Raw genomic sequence first — 25,724 nt, 5'->3', positions numbered from 1 at the left:
TTTTCTTTTTGGAAGGGGAGGACGAAAGAACAAAGTCTCTTTTTGTTTCATATCCTCCATGTTCATGCCTAGGAGTGAACGACAAGTCAAGCTACTCGATTTGTTAAAGCTTGAACCGTGAACGAGTTCGAGCCAAGTTATTTACTTAACGAGTCGAGCTCGAGTTCATGAGTGGACTCTTTCAAATAATCGAGTTGCTCAACACGTAACTACCGAGTCAAGCTTGATGCCTTAATCGAGTTTGTCGAGGCTTAATCAAGTCGATATATTCAAACAACTTTATCAGTTTGTTGAGGCTTAATCAAGTCAATATATTCAAACGAGTTTATCAGTTTGTCGAGCCTTAATCGAGTCGACCTCGAGCTCAACACGTAACAATGAATATCAATTCTATTCAAACGAGTTTGTCAAGCTTTAATCAAGTTGACCTCAAACTTAATACGTAGCGATGAATATCAATTTTATTCAAATGAGTTTGTCGAGCCTTAGTCAAGTCGATCTCGAGCTCAACACGTAACGGCTGAGTCCAGTCAACACTATCAAGCTCGCCTCATCTTGAGCCCAGTTATCCATGAATGGAGTTGAGCGGGACTCAGGCTCGTGTTCAACCTTACTAACTTATATATGTTTGACCAGTCATTTCCTAACGACGCCTGAAATATGGAATGGTTGCATCTAGAAAGGTAAGAAAATTTTGAACATTTCTTGCGGTCCGGTCCAAAGACGTACGGTGTCTAAGAGCTTTTGGAAGCTTAAATATATTATGATAGTCAATATGTCACATAGGTGAAAGATGCGAGTGTCCGAATGAGTGCAGTATATATATATATATATATATATAGGATAGTGAATGTGTCACATGGGTGAGAGATGATTGTCTTCAAGAGCAGTTACTTTATATGATATCGACACTTATTATATATATATATATATATATATATATATATATATATAATAAAAGGATAGTCAATATGTTACATGGATGGGTGGGAAATGCGAGTCTCGGAATGTGTACATGTAGATGCAGTATCAATGTTGAGCACATTCCAGAAAACGGGTGTGGGGTGTGGTGAAATATATATTTTTATTATATATATATAATATTTATATATAATTATATGGTTGTTTCTTAGATTTATTTGTTCAATTTTATTTTTTTTGACTTTTAATATTATAAATCAAGGTTCGTGAGAAGACTATTTTAATCAAAAAATTTGAAGGATGCTGATTCTTTTGAAAAAATATACATATATAATGTTATACATTTTTTTTGCCAGAAAATCATGTTTTTTTAAATATTGATGGACTAATTAAACCGGTAGACCTTGCTGTCCTCAAAGAGTTTGAGGAGAACGGGCAAGTCGTCAATTTTAGAGGACCACCAGGTAAAAAGGATGAGAAAGTGTCGGCGTTTCAAAGAGAGGAGAGAGAACATTCCTTAGGCCATTAAAAAGGGAGAAGAGAGAGAGAACGAGAAAGTGTAGGCGTTTGAAAGAGAGGAGGGGGAACATTTCTTAGGCCATTAAAAAGGAGGAAAAAAGGGAAAAAAAAATCGAACATATCAGTGTTTTCGTAATGTAACCGTTGTTTAAACTTTGGATTTAGGATCACCCTCAAATCTCAGATCCAAGACTCTCAAACATGGCTTTATGATAAAAGCAAAGTAACCGTTGTTGCTCGGTTAATGGACAGGGCGAAAGGACAACCTTTTTAATTGATTCAGATTGGCTACATAGTGTCTGGATCCAAACCCATTCTCCATTGAGGAGGAACAGTTATGGAACCGTACTCGCCAAGCATTTAGCGTGTGCATACGGATGGCAAAAGGAAAGATGAATGAATAAGGAGGTGAAGAAAATAAACAACTAAAAATGCAGTCCTGTTCTTTTTTTATCCCAATCTAAGTCGTCCTTCCTTTCACTTAGGCCACGTTTGAAGGCTTGGATTTTTTTGAGGGGGAATTTTTTCAAAGGTAAAATCTCCATGGTAACTGACAGGAGGGTAAAATTCTCTTTTTCTTGTTTCAGGTCATGTTTGATGGCCTGGAACTTTTTTGAAGGAGAAAAAATGCCTAGTTTGATAGACAGAAAAATTTTTTCAAGGAAACTTTTTTTTACCGTTTAAAGGATATCATCTCCTCACGTAACAATTATGCATATCAGATACATCTTTTTAAATGCACGAGAGAAATAAAATGGCTATGCAAGACAAGATCAAATAGAAGACGGATTATAGAGAAACTTGGGTGGAATAAACATATAGATTTCATTTAGCATCTGAACAAATAGATACAGCGATAAACCTGTGCAATTGTTTCATAGATTGGTGTGACCACTTTTTTCGGAAAGGCCTCCTCCTCACCACCACAAGCGGGCTTTATAGTTTCACCTGTCATTGGACTCACATTGCCAGCAAGCATTCCATAAAGTTCGAAAGCCATCTGCAAACAACAGCATGCATAAAATTACTGAAAAAAAATTTGTGTAATATTCACTTTGTAGATTAGCCAACTAATATTAGATTTTGAAAGAATGGGAACTATAATGACAAGTAAACAAAAAACCTTAAAAATCATAGGTAAAATGTACCAAAGTACTAGAAAAGGAAGCAGGACTAGTGTAACATTTACAAAACCAACATGCAATGTATGCAAAAGTACACCTACAAAATGATAAATGTAGCAAAGACACTCTGGCATGAACCGAAGGTTTGCAGCCTCACCCCAGATAAGCAGATAAAGACCCATATACAATATCTTACGCTGCTGCACCTCTTGGTGGATGTTTGGCAGCCTGAAAATCAAAATGACAGGTTAAAGGATCAATAAGGATGCAGAATCACATATGGTGGAGGAAGATTCATTAGCATGTTGATGATTGTTTTACAGTGGGGCAGAGATTAAATTAACAGGTCCCAGACATAATTCTTACCAAAGGCTTTGATGATTGTTTTACTCTGAGATCGTGTACAGCTCAGCTTTTGCCCTTTTGCAGGTGCATATCATGGGTTTATGTGAATGAGAACTGAAGTCTATATATTATGAGAATTTTTGGACAGACACTAACCACTGGAAAGCTTTCCAAACTTTCACGTGGCTGCCAAAGGCAAACATGTTTGCCAGTTTCTAGACAAGATTGGTGCTTTTTCAATGCTCATCATGCCAATTTTATTGGAGACTGGTAGGAAGTCATCAGACTGTGATGGATACTTCGTGAGCTACTGCTCTTATAAATATTGTAGATCTCTAATTTGCAATTTCTACCATCTGAAATTTAATTTTTAGTTTCTCTAATATGTTAGCTGGTGACATTTTTTACTGTTAAGGGGCTTGCTTAGTTGTTTAGCATAATCGCTGACACATAAGAAGCACCACAAAAAGGGAGAGAAATTTACAGAAAAGCATTACTATTCAAACTTTGCGATGTACAATGGTGTCTAGAAGACTTTGCTGATATATAACTAGAGGATTCTAAGTTTATACTGATGGAGTGGCATGAACAAGAAAATGGTGTAGAATCCGAACTCATTGACAACATCCAAGTAGTGAAGGTATCCAGAGATTGAAGATCCTGTACATCAGAGTGCTTCCAACTTTAGAGCCGTTGCACAATTTAGTTGGTCCACATGAGCAGGTTAGCTAAGGTTGAGAGTCTAAGAACATCCAAGACAAGTCTAGAAAGAGGAAAAAGTAAAGAGGGATTGCAACAAAGATGGAAATAAAGAGGGATTGAAGCAAAGGTGGAAAAGAGACTCACCAGAATGGGACAAACACTACTTCTTCCAACCACACGCAGCGCGAAGGAGGAAGAGAAAAAAGATAGTGAGAAGGAGAGGGCTTCCCCAACAGATGTAGCAATTCTGAGGGCTTCAATAGAAGACAGGTCTTTCACGGAGGGAGAGGAGCAACGATAAGGGGAGAGGGCTTCCACATAGGTAGAGGCCTTCGACTGCGGAGAAGGCTTCGACAGAGGGAGAGGAGCACTGATAGGAGGAGAGGGCTTCGACGGCGGAGAAGGCTTCGACAGAGGGAGAGGAGCAGTGAGAAGGAGCAAAGCGAGGAGAGCCCTAACGGCTCATAGAAAAATCCCTGGAAAAAATTTCCGCATTAAAATCTCCCTTGTCGTACAATTTTTTCGAGGTAACATTTTCGACGTTTGATGGCAAGCGGAAAAACCGTACAAGAAAGTGAACTTTACCTCGATAAATAGTGTTTTCCCTTGCAATCAAACGTTGCCTTATCTTTTTCTCTTTGATGGGTAGTTTCGGTGAACAGTCTCGCAGTATCTTTACGTCTAAGAATTAATTAGCGGTAGATCTAAAAAATTTTTATTAAAGGACACTAATTATAAAATGATAAACTTCTACAAAGTGTTTGGCAATAGAACTTATACATGAATGTACCTCAAAATTTAAGAGACATTCTTGGGACACTTGTTCTAAACGTTTCATGAATTTATTTCAAAAATTTTGAAGTACATTCGTACGACACTTGTTATAGTGTTTTATGAATTTTACCTTAATATTTAATATTGAAGTAGGTTTGTAAAAAAATTACACTTAGTCAATCAAGGTTTGCCAGGTAAACGAGAGAGAGAGAGAGAGAGAGAGAGAGAGAGACTTGTTACTGTATAAGCAAAATGGGAATCAGAATGAACAACAAACCCAACCCAACTGACTACAAGAGTCATAATTGAGATTTCAGGATTCCATGTGATCGGCAATGGCTTCTTCTAACTAATAATGGACGACATAGACATTGTACTCTACTGTGGCATCTCCCCTGTTTGCATCAAACCAGTGAGTCCTCGCAACGGCGTAGCCACGGGCCATCCTGAACAGACCGCTGCCGCCGACCACTGCCATCTCCCTCACCGGCCGCATCCCCGTGTTCCTCCCCAGAATGCTCAAGCTGCTGCCATTGTACTTCCCCTCCATGAACACATAGTTCACTGCCATCAGCAAGCTCAGGTCCTGCAGCCCTGCCGAGGCGTATATAGCCCTTGGGCTCTTCCCACCAGTTTGGAGGACAACTCCGGCCCTTCCGTCAAGGGGTCGTCGATCATCACAATATCCCCGAAGCCCGTCAGCGAGGTGCTGTTCTTTGCTCCGGCGACTGTCACGGCAGTCGGGTTCCGGCCACTGACGATGTCGTGGAAGTAGAAATGGAGGTGGGACATCTTCTCCTTCAGCGGCCTGCTGAGTACTCTTTGACTATGAACTAGTTTGGCATCCACGGCCGCAGCAAGAAGGAAGAGGAAGCAAGAGAGGAAGATGGTGGTGGAGCAGTTTGGAAGGAGGGAAGATGCCATTGTCGTGGCTTTCACAGAGAAGCTGATGTTTGGGGAGGCATGTCTGTGTTTGATGGAGTCGGTATTTATAGACAGAGGCAGAGGGAAAATGAGAAAGACGAGAGAGCGGGATTTTTGCTTTCAATAATGACCACGAAATTAGAACATTTGTTTTGATATGCTTATATCAAACTGATTTGTTCGATTTGATTATTTTTGTTGAATACATTCAACAGCTTTTTTTCTATTTTTAATCAATTTTTACATATTTTTTAGTTCAAAAAATACTTTTTTGTCGACTGACAAATTCAGCAGAAGCACACGCTTCCTTGAGAAAAATAAATGGTTCTTTTTTTTGGTACATAAAATAATTGATTCTTTCTTCTCCGTGGTTTCTAGAACATGAAGACCTCTGCGTAGAATCAGCAGGGCGCTGGGTGGGGTAGGAACAAAGTGTCCGTGTTTTTTTGGTCCATTTTGTCTCTGTCCTTCTTCTTTCTTTTATGGGTTTGGAAGCTGACCTAACCATGGTTTAGGTTGAATAATGGCAAAGTTGTTAGCAAACCCTAGTTACAACCCTACATTCATCACTAACTCGAAGCCTACGATAGCGTATTGACTGGGGCAGACTTCACATCTTGTCCACTGACTTGAGAACGACATCTCTCTCTCTCTCTCTCTCTCCTCTGGTGTACAAAATTTGCGAACATTAGGTCTTATAGATATGATATAGATAGTTGGTTTAACACAGGCAAGCGAGAGAAATATTTTATCTTACTGTTCAAATGGGAGCGTTCAAAACCCTTCCTTTCTCTTGCTTTTAAGATTCAAGACTATATTGGTGCCTAGTGTATACTCAATGTTTTGGAATCAAATTTGTATGTATGAAATTTAACATTTAGGTACTTTATTTGAGTTGAGTTGTGTATGAAATAGATGGCAATTAGTATGCCAAAATTTACTGATTGATTTATATGACAACGACAGCCAATCCTGCCTCCCAATTTGTGTCTGACTCTTGAAACACATAGGTCCGCATGAGTCCTCACTCCACCTCAATTTTTTTTAAAAATTTACATATAAATTTTAAAAAAAATTACTTATTTTATATAAAAATTTTGAAAAATGATATTTCGGCTCTAATAGAAATTTAAAAAATTTAATTCAGGGACCTTCATGAAAAATTTCTTGTGGGGTGACTACCGGAGCTTGTTTTAAAAAATCCAGCAGCATATATGATCTCAAAAATTCAACATATAGGGGAGTACTTCACAAGGAAAAAGGAAAACAAATTATAAGCACAAATCGGATCTTATAACATCTTAAGATTTAACAGCCAGCCGTAGATTTCATGACTCATAAAACTTATTCCATAATTAAATTTCAAAGATTGCTTTTTGTTCTTAAATTCCATATATTATGCATATGTTTACATGACAAGGTTTATATTAAAACACTTAGAAGGCATATTTAGAGAAAAGATATATAAGAATTTTTATAAAATATATTGTTTAGATGGGAAAAAATATGTGATGTAGAGGGAGAACTTAATTGATAAAATCAACTATATGCGTAGGCCATGTTATATGGTTAAGTTTGGTTAAAATGACTTAAAACACAGAGATTAAGGGAACGCCTGGTCTTATATATGAAAGCTTTTTTGGGGTCCCAATTCAACAAAGTTAAGTATGGTCCACTTCTATTTCTTACCGTATAATGGAAGCAAATAAAGGTGCTCCTGGATAGCAAGAATAATAGCTTTTTGACTTAAATGGACAACCTATGTTTGCTTCACACACACACACACAAAAGTGAGATATTTTCGTTATCTAATAGTTTCATACTTTTTTTTTCTTGTTTTTCAACCATCCATCTTCCTTAGGTGGACGACGCTAGTTTGATATGGCTGGGTGACTCCCATTCACTCTCTCTCTCTCTTTATCTCTCCCTCTCTCTCTCTCTCTCTCTTTCTCTCTCTCTCCCTCTCTCTCTCTCTCTCTCTCTCTCTATATATATATATATATATATATATATATATATAAACGGTTGGCTTTTTTAATTTACTTTTTTTGCAAATTCAACTGGACAATGGATGTGGAAGATGTATATATGGGAACGTATGCAAAGATCTGAATTTCGATGCTTTTAGATTTCCCAGTTCAAAAGTATGATCTGTACATCAAATTTTCAAATTTTTTTGCTTATATTTGCAGACATTTTCCACGCATTTGTGTTGCTAGGTTTTTGAAAAAAGTCCTCAAAAGTATCAAACAGGAAAATTAATGTCTTCGTCTTTCTACAGCTCTATTTATGTACTTCATATGCTTTTTCGTTATTGAATTCGTCCACATAATTAGATGTTCGAAAACGAAAATGGTAAAAAATGAACAGTCTGCATCCATGAGTATGGGAAGAAATCTCCAACCAAAATTGCCTAAATGTGCACACCTGGTCTTCCTCCAGAACCAATATTCCAGAGAAAGTGGCTAAGATCGCAAAAATATGCATGCCTAGTCTCCCGGCCTCCAAGTTGTAGACTTAGTTCGTAACTTTTCTAGAGAAAGTGGGGAAACAACAAAAGAATATTCAACTACGATCGCAAAAATGTGCACGCCTCGCCTCCCTACAAAATTTTCTAGAGAAAGCGAGGAAACTGGGGAAGAAAAATCTACATTTCTTTTTCCCCTGGCCATAAGTTAGCGGCGGAGGTAGAAGTTTTTTTGAAACTATAGATCTTTTAAAAAATTTAAATTTAAATTAATATTAAAATGACTGAGGAGCACTTTATATAAATATGCGAACGACAAGATGCACCAATATGTAAATAAACACATTTTACAATAGGTTCCAATACATAAATCAAATAAATATTGTAGCACCCGCAAATAAATAAACACATTTTGTTATAAGATTCAATATGTGAATAAAAATACATTTTGTGAGAACGCATCAGCTACCGTCCACACAATCACAAACATGTCTCCCTCTGTGCCATACAATTTTTTTTTTACCAAGCAGTCAGCTGGTCAAGGATCCAAAACCTCATCGGTGTCAGTAGGCTACGTAAACGTTAATGTGCGCAGTTTCCTACATCAGTTTCTCAAATTTCTTTCATTTTTACATTAAGATCGTTTAATATTTACTTTGTTATACATGTAGGTGCCCCTTCAAATATGAAAACTTAGGAATCTGAAAAAATTTCTGGCTCCGCCACTGATTGGTGTGGGTTATGTGTAAGCTTGGGCACCGGGCCGGGCCACCGCCAGGTACCCGGTACCCGGCCCGTTATGGGCTTGGGCCCGGGCCTTGAAATAATAATTTCCAAGCTGAGGTTAACGGGCTCGGCCCGGCCCAGTAACTAACGGGTTGGGCTCGGGCCTGCCATTGTGATCGGCCGCTGGCCCGAGAAGCCCGATAGGATTTTTTTTTTTTTCAAAAAACTGAATGTTAGCAATTTAGCCGGTTAGGGTCCCCCTTTCCCCCCAATTCAAGGATGTTGTGTGAGAGGTTGAGGTAGCCGAGCGACGCGCACTACTCGAGGTATGCCGGAATCAGTCGGCTAAAGGTGTTGCTAGAGACATCAAGGGAACCGAGCGCTGTGAGCGACGGAAAGTGTGGGTACAACATCCCCTGCGTATGCGGCGTGAAGTTGGAGAGGTCGATCCCGGTGACCCTGCATCCCGTGCACACGATCCCCGACCAGCCGCAAGGCGAAGCGTCGCCCTCGGTCCACTGGTCATACTTCCCCTGATGCGCGGCGTTGTTTCGTTGGAGGAACTGCTTGAGGTCGATCAGCGCGTCCTTGTCCCATTGAAAAGAACTCCCATCCACAACCACCACCGCGATGAAGACGAGCAGCACGAAGCCGACGAGCTGCGGCAGGAACATGGCCATTCCTCTATATCTCTCCACCCCTGTGGGTCATCCGAAAACCGCTACAACTTAAGCCTCTGTTTTTGTGGGTCGCCGACCATCTTCTCCACCTCCTTCCCCCTCGCTTTTCTTCCCCTGCACTGGTGCCAAGCTCACTGGTCTCCCTCCCTATGTTCTTCAACTCCTTTAACTCGAAAAAGCCCGGCCCGGGCCATTAATAATCGGGCCGGGCCGAGTCTCGGGCATAAGTTGAAGCCTGAGTCCCGATATCACATGGGCCGGGCTGGCCCGTTTCTAAACGGGCCGGGCCTCGGGCTGGCCCGCTTATAATGTCAGGCCTCGTTTTTTACATTTTTAACGGGCCGGGCCAGCTCGGCCCGACCCGATGCCCAGCCTTAGTTATGTGTGAGCAATTACCTACATAAACTTAAAAAATATATATATTTTTGTACTGATATTTATGAATGATTTTTTTTATTTATGTATTGGTGCCTCTTAAAAACTTAAATTTTATATATGGTGCCCTTTAATAAAAAAATTTCAGCTTTACCCCTAACTCAAACCATATCTCCATCCATGCCAAGTTGGTGCCGCCATTATTTTTTTTTTCTCTTATGGGTCTGACGTGGGACTGTTAAAGGCGCTCCATATACTTTTGAAAATTTTAGAGGAGTTAAATTTACTTTTTGAAATATTAATTAATAAATTTTTATTTTCCAAAATGTCAAGTGTTGGCTGTGGCCCCTGCCAACTCTCCACTCTCAACCCGTGTTCTCCGGCTCTGCTGTTCCTGCAGGGAAACGTTTTAAATATAAGATTTGATTCGGTGCCTGAAATTAGAGCAATGGAACTCAGACTTGTCAAAGATTTCAGTTTGCTGGAGTCAGATCCATTGTTTACTACATTCAGTTTAACTCCGACCAGCTTTAGATTTGGATTTGGATTTGGACTCGATTTTTTCAAACTGAATTTGAATCCAATAAATATAAGTTATAATTAAAATAATAAACATAAAATATTTAAAAGTAACTGAAAATGACATATTACACTATTGATTGAAATCAGTTTGCCATTTGATTCACTTTGAGTATGCTGACTCGAGTAAATACATGCCCATTGCATACCGATGCTTCCTATGCCTACCTTTGTAATTTCCTACCTCTCTCATGCATATGCGCACATATTTAATAATATAATAATAATAATAATAATCGGCTCTTTCTTCTCATAATTTCTCTCAATTTCTAGAACATGAAATTAATTTTTTTCTGCCCTTTTTTTTCTCACACTTCCCTTCATTTTTTCTCCCTTCCTTGTTTTTTTTATTTATTTTTTTCTTTACATAACTATCGTCTTCATCAAAAGATTGATGGACTCTTTTTCGCTACAAAACAAACACTTATGACTGACGGTAACAATCTGTCGATAAACGTTAGAACACCATCAGTGATAGTTTTAATGACGGCGTACGCAACCCGTCAGAGTAGACAATGTAGCAGATACATTCATTGACGAGTCAATAGGACCATCAATAAAACGTATTACTTCTCGACAGTATCGCCAACTGTCAGTGAAATTTTATTATTTATTGACGGAATAGACCGTCAGTAAAAATGTGATATTTAGTAACAATGTACGTAACCATCAGTAAATGGTTGGACAATTACTAACAGCTACTGACGGAACCGTCAGTAATTATTTACATCGATATGTAATTACCATTGCTAATGAATATATTACTGACGGTTTCTTTTTTCCCGCCACTAACATTTATATTGTTCTTTTAATATTACATTATATTCCATTGAACCCAAATAATGGAATACAAAAATATATCATACGATACATGTAACAATGTATAAAGAAAAGTTCTATTACATTCATACTTAATTACCGTCCATGACACATATTGAAAATGTAAAATAGTACAAGTACATGACATTTAATGTATTACATTTTGTACATTAATGAAAAATTCAACTTGGCATGAATCAATGAGAGAAATTAATGTGGGCAAATCTGCCTAGAAAAATGTTAAATTTGTTATAAAAAATAAAGAAGACAGTTGAGTATATAATATATTCGAATCTTAACTGAATGATCAAGCAAGCAAAGCCATGATTTGATTGACCTGAACTTCCAGCATATCCACCTTTACACATTTTTCCTCTATCTTAAGGACCCTAGCACAGGTTGCCTCGAGTTCACGTACTCTAGCACATGTTTTTTTTGAGCTCATCCTGCACATTTCTCCTCTAATACAACAAGCTTTCTTTGTAATGTACTGACTTGTTCTTTTAATACTGCACTTTGTACTTCAACCTGACTTTTGCTTGCACTTCCAGCAGAAAACTGCTAAGGTTTCATACCTAATATTCCCATTGTATGTATTTGACCATGGCTATCATCTCCCATCACTTGGGATAGGACTTCACTGCTGCCAGCTGAATGGAATGCTCCCTCGGACAAAGTATCTATCTTTTCCTTTACCTTTTTCTAATGCATTTACATACATACAAGATTAGTACATAGTAATATATCTATTGTTGCATGAAAAACATTGGATATAACAACTTACTATAAAACTGTTGGTTTCAGGGTTGGAATAGTTTGCATTAGTGCTGCTTCTAGTTGTAATAAAAACTTTACCCTGTAAAGGCTCATGTCCATCTTCTCCAAACCGTATAGGCTAATATATCAATTTGACTGGTGGATAGATGTATAGTTCAATATTAATCTTCAACTAGAAATTTAAACTCAAACTGATGTAATTTATAATTACCTTCTTTATTTAAATCATGCAAAGCTTTGTGTACCTATAATTTGTTGGTACTTTAGCTGTGCACGTTTTGTGTATGCTTTTCATCAACTTCCTATAAATTGCTTAATAATAGTTTCCAACTGTTCATCTGGAATCTCGTACTTGACAAGTTGGGGTTTACGAGTTTCAAAAGTTTTAAATTGTTTGTGTACTTTCCTCAGTTCATACCTCTATAATCTAAAGAGGCATGTTTGTATTTCTGTAATGCTCACTTGTGTACGACAAATTTCTGCTCATTAGAAACCTCAAATTTCTCCTATCAATTCAACATATAGGACAAAGTAGAATTGTTAACAAATGGCATATAACATTAAAGCTTTAAAATTTAATATGAAAACAATATTAATAACCTGCAATTGTTTCCAAAAATCTACTCTAAATGAATTAGGCAGTTCTGACCACTTGTGAAATATCAATGGTGTGCTTTCTGGGTCTCGTACCAACGTTGCAATATATGTCATAAAAATTTGTGCTTCTCTACCGATTGGCTGTTTGAGTGTGTTCACATGCAAATTATGTTTTTGCTCATGTCTCAAAGTTGCAGTGGCAAGAGCTCGAGTCAATCCCCGGGTGTGTCTTGGTGGAGGTACTGCAAACAAGTGAATATATGTTAAACAAAATAAGTGAAATTATTGCAGAAATTAAGTCAGTGAATATAAACTTCAGTGAGTGAAAATATTGATGAACAATGTTACCTCAATGTCTTCGTCCATGCTTTCATACATCAGTGGTATATATTGCCATCGAGAAGTCATCTAACAAAAGACCAGATTATCACATAATATTAGATGTAAATTAAGTACATCGTACCAACCATCTATGTAAAAAAGACAACATTTATCAATGTGAAATAAAAAAAATTATATAATTAATTTAAAAAGAAATATCTATCATGTTGATACATGCCAACCACCTATGGGAGATTGATTAACAGCGATGCCATGTACATCTTCTCGAACCCAAGTTATAATATCATTCACATTATCAACATTTGCAACTGCCATGTTATGCAAGTCTATATCGATGTTACAATCACTATTACCAACCACTACTTCTTTTTGTAAAATGTCATATATATCTCTAGGTTTTGGTTTAATAACAATATGTCAATCACTTTCTATCGGGTCCTATATGTAAAAAACTTGTTGCACTTGTTATGCTAAAATGAAAGGTTTATTTTTCATACATTGAAAGTTGATGTTGATGAGTATGAATTCAAATTCGACTTGCTTAATACGACGACCATGTAAACTAAGTACATTGTACTATTCACATTTGAATAGAACAAAGTGTAGGGTCTCTATATAAATGACCTCTACAATGTCATGACAAATCCATAATATGGAACTTCACCAATCACAGGATTTCTATCTCTTGAACATGAGAAACTAGAAGTCTCTGCAAGTATGAGTACTCTATTATTTTGTTACTTCATGTTCATTTCTTTGTCCCTTATATGAATCTAAACTCATTAGATATAAACCGTTGTATTGCAATGCATTTTTTTTTTGAGAAATTGAAACAATCATACAATATCTTCTGGTATATGTTGATTTTGATGATCATGTTGTCGTTGAATCTGTAACATAGAAAATGTCAAAATTAGATATAGTAGACTAATTAGTATATTTCAATGCTACTAACACATATGTGATTTTTCTTCAGTTTCAATAAGTACCAACATAATATAAGAATAGAAAGATGTTCCTAAATATGCAAACACAACTAACAATTGTTAGAAAATAAAATTACATACCGCCCAATAAGATACATCCAATGATATTGTACAGGCCCACCCAAACGCACCTCATTAGTTTAATGAATTGTCAAATGGTATAAGACTATTTCATACACATCTATGTGAAGATTATAGACGACTAATAAAACAGGCTAGATGCTATAGGTTGAGGTCAAAATTTTATATGGATTGAAACCATTGCTTGCTAAACCAAGTCATACATTACGACCATCTACTGAAAAAGATGAATTCATTTAATCAACTCTTCCATGCCAATCCCATCTGCTAAGTGTCTCAAGACTCTATCTTTAACGCAGATTTCAAAATGCCATGTCATCTGTCGTGCAATGTTTAATATTATGAACAATTTTTTTCAGTCGCGGTGCAATTCGGCAAATAATGTATAGTCTTTATTGGTGTTCTTGCCTTTTTTAGAATGATTGTTAGAATCTTTTGAATTGGACTCATTCCTACATAACATGCATTTGTTTTGGGCACATATCTATCCTTTCACTACGAATGGAAAATCAATGATGCTCTTCTTGGCCTCATACATAGTCTGTGGTAATTACACTTCAGTCAAATAAGCTTCATGCAATAGATCAAGGAACATACTGAACCTTTTGTTGCTCATATAGAATCTTAATATGAAACAAGTGGACTAAAAAACTCAATTTTGTATGTCTACTACAGCCTGGGTAAAGTTCATCTTTTGTGTCTCTACTTAGTCTTTCGTACACGTTATTGCCTTCTCCTTCTTTAATAACATGGTTGACTGGCTGAGCTGAAGTGGTTCCATTTTCGTGCATGTCAAAAACATCATCAAACATTTCATGCATATCTTCAAATTGGACGTCAAAGTGTTGGTTACCTTCTTCTTGTGTAGGTGGCAAAACTGATTCCCATGATCATGCCACTAAACACATGACTGAATGAATCCATGACAAACAATATGATCTAATGCATTAAGCACCTTCTGAGACCTAAAATTATTGCATTTACACATGGACATATTCTTCCATTCACAATGACATTATTAGTGCTCGTAAAGTCAAAGAAATTGTCTATGCCATTCAAATCACTATTCCTTCTCTTTGTGATCCAACATCGATCTTCCCTATTATCAAAGTTTAAATCTAAATAATCAAAGACCAAACATCAAGACAAGCTCAGGGTTAAATGATGGTTGCACCTAAAGTGATGACGACATGTATGACTGACATATATTGATGTAAATTAATAATACAAACAGTGTACAAGATAACCTCAAGATAACATGCCACTTGAATGTAAATCCATATGCGGTTAATTACAAGATAACAAACCAAAGGAGGATCAATGCTCGGACTCATTTCCCATGGTAAAGAATTCTTAGACAAACCATGCTCTCTCTGCGACTTGTTCACTTGATAAAATGACCAATGGAATTGAGATTAGGTAGCATCTCTTCATTGAACATGTGACTCTAGGTGGTGCAAAGAAAGGTGTAATTTGGTCATGTGATGATAAATAGGTTGTTGATTGATAATCTGTTGCATTGTGGGGAAGGATAAGGGCTTGAGGGATGACAGAAATTGCATAAAAAATGACTTACATGCAAAAACAAGTAGCTTACAACATCATGAATGCACTTTTTCAGGCAAGGTAATATAAGTTTTTGTTTAACAATTAAAAGCTTAAAGTAGGAATATGGCAATCATATATTGCATTATTCCCCATTTTAAGTTTGAAATCCCAACTAACCATGTTAGAAGTACCTCATACCTTAGTACCATTGTGGGTGCACATGGTCTAACATGGGTGACACAAGCTGGTAGTACCATATAACTGCCTATCGACATTGGTGAATAAGTAATCCAACTCATTTACATTTAGACCAGAATGTTGGTAATCATATCAATTAAAGAGTTTGTGCTTTTGTTTTCCAGTGAAACATTGTTCTTTGAACAAATTGCATTTATTGTCATATCTAGGAATTTAAATTTGGTTGGGTTCAAAATAGCTAATGCATGGGGATTGGGCAGTCAGCCATTTAGCAGCCAAAAGGCAAATCCTCGACTTTGGATTCAACCAATTTATATCCTAGGTGATAAGGTGTCTGTAGATGAACATACACAAACAATGAAGGCAACATTATTTCTCATTTTAAGTTTGAAATCCCAACTAACCATGTTAGAAGTACTTCATACCTTAGTACCATTGTGGGTGCACATGGTCTAACATGGGTGACACAAGCTGGTAGAACCATAGAATTGCCTACCGACATTGGTGAATAATTAATCCAACTCATTTACATTTAGACCAGAATTTTGGTAATCATATCAATTAAGGAGTTCGTGCTTTTGCTTTTTCCAGTGAAATATTGTTCTTTGAGCAGTCTGCTTTTATTGTCATATCTAGGAATTTAAATTGTGTTGGTTTCAAAATAGCTAAATGAATGGGATTGGGAAGTCAGCCATGTAGCAGCCAAAAGGCAAATCCTCGACTTTGGAATCAACCTATTTGTACTCTAGGTGATATGGTGTCTATAGATGAACATACACAAACAAGGAAGGCAACATTTCTGTTGGCCACAATAAAAAAACAAGGAAGAAAGTTAACAATACTTTCTCCAATGTTAAGCTAACTACAAGTACTTCATTCTGTCATGAAATAATTTGTCCTTGGATAGATATATAGCACTTTGTCGCAAAAGACTGTAGTATGCTCATGCTTCATGTCAAATTCTACACACAACCCTTTTAGGCAAATGGCTTCCTTTATTGCTTCAATTATTGCCATATACTCTGCTTTTATAGTTAAGAATAATATTATGGATTGCAAAGAAACTTTTCAGCTGATTACATAACCTCCAGAGGTGAACAAATAGCTTGTAAGAGAATTCCTTTTGTTTTGCTCACTTGCAAGATCTAAGTTTCAATAACTAACTAACGTGTATTTCTTTCCTCCAAATTCCAAGTAACAATTTGAGACTCTGCTTACGAACAATAGAATCCATTTTATGGTTTGCTAATGCTCTACTCCTAGATTATGCGTGTCTGCTCACAACACTAAGAGCATGTGAAATGTCTAGTCAAGTGCATAGCATAGCATACATGATGCTTCTAATAGCATTGCATAAGGAACACATGACATGTGCTATTTTTCTTCACTGGTTTGTGGAGAAGCCTTGGGCACACAATTGTCTAAACTAGACATTTAAAGACAAAGAGACTCGAGAAGCCCACTACCTTTAGATTGATTGGCTGAGATAGACTTTTCCTTCTTGTTTGTCTCTATGTACTTTGATTCTCAATATCTTACTCAAGTTTTTTATTTTGAATTCTTTGTTAAACAACTACTTTAGTTTGTAAATTTCAAACATTTCCTTTGTAGTTATAAACATGTCATCTACAAACAACAATAGATAGATTAAGGAGTTATTGGGTGATATCTTAAAGTACACAAAAAGTCATATTTGCTTCTCACAAAGTCATAGCTAAGAATGGAGTCAAATCTCAAGTAACACAATCTTAGAAATTGCTTTAATGGGCATAGAATTTTTTTTAATAACCAAACATGATCATATTCTCTTTTAATTACAAAACCTTCAAGCTACTGCGCCTATACCTGCTCATCTAGGTTTCCCTGCATAAATACATCTAGTTACACTAATCCAAATCAAGGTTAGCTATTACAACCAAAATTAAACAAATGGAGGCTTATTTAACAATAGAAGATAAAATGTCACTACAATCAGTACCTTATATTTGGCTATAGTTTTTGGCAACTGGAGGTGTTCTATAATTAACTTTTTTTTTCTTGTTTCTTTTATGTTGATGACATATTTACAACCAACTATTCTCTTTTTTTTTTTTGACTGAGACACTAAGACATATGTTTTGTTGTTAGGAAGAGATCGTAACTATTCATAAATAGTCAACACCCATTTGTTAGAATCTGAACTTGAGTTGGCATCAACCTACTATGTAGGTTGATTACCCTCACTTGTCACTTCTATAGACAATAGGGCATAAGCAAGACTACATTTGGAATACCTTGATGGTGGTTGAACCGTTCTCTTTTGCCTATCTTGGGCATTGGAATATGGATTTTTCTTTGGAGAAAATTCTGCTTGATCATCACCTCTAGATTGATTTCCAATAGAAGGGCTAGTTTTACCATCTTGAGGAGAATGATTTGACATGTAGCTGACAAGCCATAGACCAATTTGCCACTCTATCTACTCTTTGTCACCCTCCACATTTTCAATTTTAGATGCAACTATTTTTTTTGAGGTAATACTTCTCAGATTCATTAAAAGTACATTTCTTTCAATGATAATTCTAGGGCTTTTAGAATAAAGGCACCATAAGCTATGTCCTTTTGTTTCTAATGTATACCCAAGAAATATACATTTTTTGGTCTAAGGATTAAGTTTTCTTTCATTAAAGTATATGTATATTGTGCATCTAAAACTCTTAAATGAAAATAGTCAACAGGTTTATCAGACCATACTTCTTTTGGAGTTCTAAAATTTAATGGTGCATAAGAAAGACAGTTTACTAGATACCTTGTTGTATATATATATGATGTCTACCCAAAACTCTTTGCCATCTTTAAAAGAGTTCAATTCATGCTCAACAACTCTATTTTTTGTGGAGTGATTACTGTCTTCTTGCAAAAGGTTTGAAATTCGCTTGAGCAACACTCAGGACCATCATTTGTTCTCAATGGCTTCACTCATGTGCGTGTGTAATTTTCAGTAAGGGTCTTCTACTGCTTAAAATCAGTAAAAGTTTTTTACCACAATGTTAGAACGTAGACATAGACTTTCTCTGACGAGTCATAAAAATGTGAGTCCATACCTTGCATCACCTTTAAATGGTACTCGAGAGTGACCTCGCAAGTTAGAGTGTATATAATCCAACATACCTTTCATGCGGTGGATGATAGTGTCAAAATTTACTTTCCATTGCTTGTGGAGAATGTAATACTCATGTAACTCTAGCTTTCCAGTACTTTGACCGTCAAGTAATTCTTGTTTGGAGAGTATTCTCGGCTCCCTTTTACTCATGTGCCCAAGCATCATATGCTTCAACTTGGTACTATCTTGACTTGTTAGAGATATTGTGGCTGCTCCAATGACTGTAGATCAGAGCAATGTATATGGATTTCTAGATCTAGCTATTTAATGAGATCCAAGGTAGATCTTCTAGCTTTAAGAACTCCACCTTCACCAGTATCATATAATCCTTTTGATTCTGGAGCACCAAGAGAGATGATATCTTGAATGATGAATCATTTTGACAGTTTGTTCCCTAACTATCTTGAATGATTAATCATTTTCTGTGATAACAGCTCCATCTTCAATAATCTTGAACACAAAGAATGATTCTCTATGGGGCATTATGTGGTAGGAACTGCTTGCATCAAAGATCCAATTGTCAATCAACTGCTTGGATTTGGTGGCTAGTAGGACAAATTCATCTTTCTATGCAATGTTGGCTTCAACATGTTGCTTTTTTCATTCCGATGCTTCTTTTATTTATTAGTTTGTAGCACTGTCCTATTGTAGAACTTTTTTTTTCGATTTGGATTTTATATTGTTTGCTCACTCCTTGAAACTTCTCCTTATCGTTGAGCTTCAAGTTGGCATCGAGATGATGCTTCAATAAACATTTTATCCATCAACTCTTTGGACAAAAAAGTTGTTTTCACTTCTTTTATGGAAATTGTGTATCTTCCAAAAGACAATCTCTCTAAATTTTGTAGGAGAGGGTAGTAGTAAGCATATAATATGACAACCTAATCTTCTTCTTCTATCTTAACATTGCAATGTTCTGTAACCATAATGATGAAATTAAACTCATCTAAATAGGCATTTAGTGACACAACTTCATTTATTTGTATGAAGTATAACTTTTGCTTTAAATGAAGCTTACTGATGAGCATGTTCAGGTAGAGGGACTCCAACTTTCACCATAGAGCTGTCACGATCTTTTTATGGACCACTTCTTTTAAAACTTTAGTGGACAAGCAGAATTTTGTTGTTGCAGGAGCTAGCATTGGCATCCCTATCTTGCTTACTATCAGCTATCATAAACCCTAGTATGTTCTCAATGCCTAAGAGTGCCATCTCGGCTCCTTGTTGAACGAGAAGGACTTTCATTTTTTAACTTGCCAAAGCACAAAGCTGACATAATGATCAAATTTATCAAACTTAAATTTTGTTTCCATTTTTTAATTACTTCTCCTCAAACTAAACCAGCTGATCAAGAAAAAATCAGTCAAAATGCGTTTTGATCTAGTTCTCAATGGAACAAACTTGGTTCTGATTTAAGAAAATAGACATGCCAAAAAACTTGGACTAACTCGATCTGGTATGACAGAAAATTTTGATCTGGTTAGGCTCCAAGAAATCCCACAATGTTGGGTATGTTTGATTGAAATAAGAATTTGGTTAAGAAGAACTTGAACCGGGTCCAAGTATGGCATATCAGATTCAAGTATATGAAAAAAAATAAATGAAGGGATGGAGGCCTAACCTCCAGTAGGTTTGTTTCTTTCCGATACACCAACAATTGAATCCCATATACGATATGTTAAAGTAAGAGCAAAGAAATAAAAAGTAACAAAAACACATGTTGTAAGAGGTTCGGTGATTTAATCACCTATGTTCTCTAAAGATTGCTCTCTCTTTTTCTCTCTATTACAAATGAGAGAGAGAAGCTTCCTTTAAATATATATCTTGATTACATAAACGGTGGACATCTAATTTAATACAACAATTAAAAATTTCAAATTTATTTCCATTATTATGTTCATGAACCTCTCGTTGATTCTGCTGTCTTCCTTTCTCATGTGCTATTTTTGAATTCTTGCTATTCTTAATGTCATTAAAGTTCTTGTCTATTTCCTTTGATTGTTTTTAGACATGGTTCACAGGATATCCACAATTCTGACTTCTGTTATGGTCTGGATCATGACACGTGTGATCTAGATCTGAGATTTCCTTTACGTCCTCCCTCAAACCCATCATCCCCTACTAACAGCAACAGTCAAACCACTGACTTAAGTTCTTTGTTTCCCTTACTGCCAGCTCCAACTACCTTAAATTATTTCTTAATGTTATGCTCACCTATCTCTTATGGGAGAGCCAGTTTTATACCACTGCTCGTCTCTTATAATTTATATGGTCTTATTGATGGAAATAAACTTTGTCCTTCAAAATTTATTAGATAGAATAACTCTCAGACAATTCATCCTGAATTTTTCAATTGGGTTTGACTAGATTATCTATTGCTTAGTTGGCTTATTTCATCTTTGTCAGAACCTATTCATGCTCAAATAGTTGGGTTGAAAACTTCTCATGAAGTATGGAGTGCTTTGAGAAACATTTATGTTGTCCACTCTCAAGCAAAGTTCTCCAGTTAAAAGAACAATTGTCTACTCTCAAGAATCACCCATGAACAATCGATGAACTTTTTCATAGAGTTAAGACAATAAATAACCAATTGTCAATGGCGTCAAAGATGGTTAGTGAAGAAGATATTGCCTTTCACATTCTTAGAGCATTACCTCATGAATATGCAGCCTTTAAGACCTCTATTACTAGTAGAGTAGATCCTATTTCTTTGACAGAGTTGCATGTTTTACTTCTTACGTAAGAATCTCAGTTAGTTGATATGGAAAATGAGGAATCTCTTACTGGTCCTACCATGAACAATGCCAATAAGAATGGTACAAAAAGTTTCAATCCTTTCAAAGCCACAAATTTCTATAGGCGAAGGTGGGAAGAAAAACTAGGGGCATCAAGGTAAAATTATATGTCAATATTATGATCAAACAAGTAATTCAATAAAAACTTGTTTCAAGATCAAGCCTCCGAACAAGCAGGCTAGGCATCAAGCATCTTCTTCATCTTCAAATTCTTCGCTTCTTTGTGCTTACCACGTGATGACTTCCTCTATGGGCGATGCTTATTGGTGCCCAAACTCTAATGCATCACACCACATAGCAAATGACCTTAACTCCATGAGCGTTCACAGAACCTATGATGGCAATGAATCTATCTGCATTGGTGATGGGTCAGATTTGGCTATTCATACTGTTGGCTTTTCATATTTTCAGATTTGTAATACTAAGTTTTTTATTAAGGACATTCTTCATGTGTCAACTATGAGAATTTACTTTATGTCCAAAAATTTACTATTGATAATGATGCTTTCATTGAGTTTTACCTGAATACTTGTATTGTGAAGGATCAAACAACCAAGAAAGAACTCATGCAAGGGCATGTTCATGATGCACTCTATGTTCTGAAGTTTGATGAAGATAGAACTTTGAATAAGTTGCACACAGGCAATAAGGCAGCATACACTGGGCAGAAGGTCTCCTTGGACAAATGGCATCAATGCCTTGGCCATCTCGCCTATAAAGTTCTGCGACGGATATTTCAGCATTTTAGTTTACCACATTATGGAGCATTTGAGAACAATATTTGTGTTGATTGTCAAAGAGGAAAAGCATATGCTCTTCCATTCATTCTGTTTCTACACCTCTTGAGTTAGTGTTCTCTGACATGCAGGGGCCTTTGCCCATATTAAGCCTAAACAAGCAAAAATATTATGTGCATTTCATTGATGCCTTCTCAAAGTATTCATAGATTTATTTCATATCATGCAAATCAAAAGTCCTTGATGTATTCAAAATTTTCAAACAAAAAGTTGAAAATGTATGTGAAAAGAAAATCAAATATTGCAAATGGATGGTGGTGAAGAATGTATTGGACTCAAAACACATATAGAAGCTCAAGGCATTACTCACTGCATATCTTGCATACACACACATGAGCAAAAACAATGCTGCAGAAAGAAAGCATCCACATATTGTTGAGACAGAACTTAGTCTTATGAGTCACTCTTGTATGCCTAAGCATTATTGGTCTTATGCCTAAGCATTATTGATCCATGAATGAGATTCGTCTAGCCAAAATCTACATGTCATCAGTCCATCTTCTACCATGTGTTTTTATAACATACAATATGACCCTAAATGAACTGTGCTTCTACAAGTATGCCTGAAAATATAGTCAGTGGAATGATGCTATGACCTAAGAATATAATGCATTGATTCAAAATCACACATGGATTCCAGTTCTCAAGCATGCAGGGCATAATATTATTGAATGCAAATGGATGTAAAAGATTAAGAGAAAGGTAAATGAATCTATTGAATGTAGTAAAGCACGATTGGTAGCTCAAGGGTACACTCAACATGCTAAAATAGATTATTTTGAGACATTCAATCCTATGGTTAAGCCAACTACCTTCTATTTTCCCATCTCTATTGCAGTTAGCTTCAAATGGCCTATCCGGCAATTAGATGTTCATAATGTCCTCTTAAATGGGGATCTTCAAGAAACTGTATACATGGCACAATATCAATGATTCGAAAAAGGATCTAATTTAATCTGCAAGGCCATATATGGTTTAAAACAAGCTCCAAGAGCTTGGTACCAGAAACTTGCATATGCTCTTGCATCATTTGAATTTGCTTCCTCTAAAATAGACAAGTCACATTTTGTGCTAAAAAGAAATACATTTTGTGCTATGTTTTAGTTTATGTGGATGATATATTACTGACTAGCAATAATACAATGTTCATTACCTCTCTTATCATGCACTTAAACTCCACATTTGCTCTCAAAGATCTTCAACATCTAAGTTATTTTCTCAGCATGGAAGTTCATTAGACATCACAAGGGCTTATATTGCCTTAGCAAAAGTATGCCCTTGATTTATTACATCAAGGCAAAATGCTTGGATCAAAACCCATGTTTACGCCCAAGGGGACATCAAAGGCTCTTTCTCAAGGATCCATGAACTCCTATCAAGATCCAACAGAGTATTGCAGTATGGTAGGCACCCTTCAATATCTTACTATGACCCATCTAGATTTGGCCTTCTCATAACCTCACTGCTCATTGTTATAGTTTAAGTAGATATCTAGATGTTGATATTGGGTCACCCAACATTAGGCACCTAAGCATATAAAAGCTTAGAAAAAAAGAAGCATGTTTTTAATCTTTTAGAGAGGTGAATCTTTGAAGCTTCTACTTGTGGGAGAAAAGATTGTTAATATGGTACCTCCCAACTTGGGGCAATGTGAAATCCATTTGGAAGACATGAAAGATCAGATAGGAACTTTGTTTTGGTGCCTAAAAAACTCATTTTTATGGAAAAACAAATTTCTAAGCTGATTTTTTGGAGGTCAAGTGCTTATGTGCACACTTCAAATGAGATAAGTTACCTGGTCATCAATTTTTGGTGCATCATGTAAAGAAAATCTCAGATCCAGATCAGGCACATAATTATTCAGACCATAACAAAAGTCATAATTGTGGAGATTCTACAAATCGTATCTAGCAACAACCAAAGGAAATAGACAAGAACATTAATGATGTTAAGAATAGCAAAAATTCAAAAATAGCGCATGAGAAAGGAGTGCAGAATCAAAGAGACATTTATGGCCATAATAGTGAAATAAATTTGAAATTTTTGACAGTTGTATTAAATCAGATGTCCACCATTTATGTAATCAAGATCCATATTTAAAAGAACCTTATCGCTCTGATTTGTAATAGAGACAGAGAAAAAAGAGCAATCTTTAGAGGACATAGGTGATCAAATCACTAAACCTCTTACATAGTGTGTTCTTCTTACCTTTTATTTCTTTGCTCTTACCTTAACATGGTATCAAAGCTCTTTTCCTAAAGGAGAATTTTCTGATAATGGGTTTGTCGGATTTCTTTTGCTATTTAGTTTTGTGCTTTCATGATTGTTAGGTGTTTCTCTTTGAGTCGTGTTCTCTTGCTTCAAGCATGGTGCCTTCATCAAACCTTTACATCCCCACAATTCATAGAATCTTCACAATTATGACTTTCATTATGGTATGGATCGTGATTCGCCCAACAATGATGAAAGCACCACAATATATATGAGCTACATGCCTACAGTTGTATACCCTCATACTCGTTACATTAGATGAAGTTTACAACCCACTACTCAAGAGCAAACATCCCTCATTGAAGACCTTGCAACACATCCACATGTATAATTTAGATTATAACGTGTATCCTACATCGAAGTATGTATGTACATATATCTATACAAGTTGATTTTCTTATGTTTGCTTAATTATATAAGAAATTTCATGTGCAATACTTGAATAATCCCTTACCAAAAATTCTGAAATTTGTAAAGTTTAGTTTGCCTGTAACTTCTTCATTCTAACTTCACTCTGCATAGCTTGATTCACTCAGACGGATCCTCAGATCACTCTCTTCCCTTGCAACCATATCCATTTGCATATAACAATATGTACCTTTGAACAGAAGTATATATCTCTATATATCCACATCTCTCCACATATAACTGTATAACCCATTTTAGGTAAGCCGACCACTTACCAAGTTCAGCCAACAACATGACATTTTGCTCCCAGCAACACCTTCACCCATGTCCTGGTCTTCCACCACAACCCAAGGCTAGAAAGATGGAAGTGCCACAATGAGTTTCTACTAACTTTGACCTACACCATTAATGTAGCAGAACAGAGCCCACGACACCTTGCTCTTCATTCTTAGTGCCAAGTCCCTTCTTACTACTACTGTGGCAAATAAGAGGGTAGAGTGTTTTCACACTAGTTTAAATAAGTTTTTTAGTAGGGCGCTGTAGCTTCCATCCGATTTTTTCCTTTTCTTTCAAATAAAGGAAGTGACTCTTCAGATTCCGCCGTCATCTTTTAATAAACTAGTTGTATTTAGTTTGTCCCATAAGCCACATTTCTCAGCCCTCAACCACCTTATTGATTAATTTCAGTTTTCTACACCATAATTATGATAATAAATGGGTTGATTGGTTCTAAGGTTGAAAATAAATAAACAACTAAATGAATATATATAGCCTTTACCATATAACATATTTATTACTATATATATGACTGCACACAAGTAAAAATA

The 25,724-nt window shown here is 36.2% G+C and overlaps 1 long non-coding RNA gene and 1 pseudogene across 1 annotated transcript; both read right to left on the bottom strand.

Moving 5' to 3' along the window:
* Positions 1-2,246: 2,246 nt before the first annotated feature.
* Positions 2,247-4,213, bottom strand: LOC116245714 (uncharacterized). Its single transcript, XR_004170587.2, has 3 exons — positions 3,756-4,213; positions 2,722-2,792; positions 2,247-2,440 (listed from the first exon to the last, which is right to left on the bottom strand). It is a non-coding gene; the product is annotated as an uncharacterized LOC116245714 (long non-coding RNA).
* A 398-nt stretch (positions 4,214-4,611) lies between these two features.
* On the bottom strand, positions 4,612-5,351 carry LOC116266418 (dirigent protein 22-like; annotated as a pseudogene).
* Between the last annotated feature and the right edge of the window lie 20,373 nt (positions 5,352-25,724).

This window comes from Nymphaea colorata, chromosome 1 (genome assembly GCF_008831285.2).
Source record: "Nymphaea colorata isolate Beijing-Zhang1983 chromosome 1, ASM883128v2, whole genome shotgun sequence".
NCBI lineage: Eukaryota > Viridiplantae > Streptophyta > Magnoliopsida > Nymphaeales > Nymphaeaceae > Nymphaea > Nymphaea colorata.
Note: the sequence above shows the minus strand (reverse complement) of the source record. Positions and strands in the feature narration are given on the sequence as shown.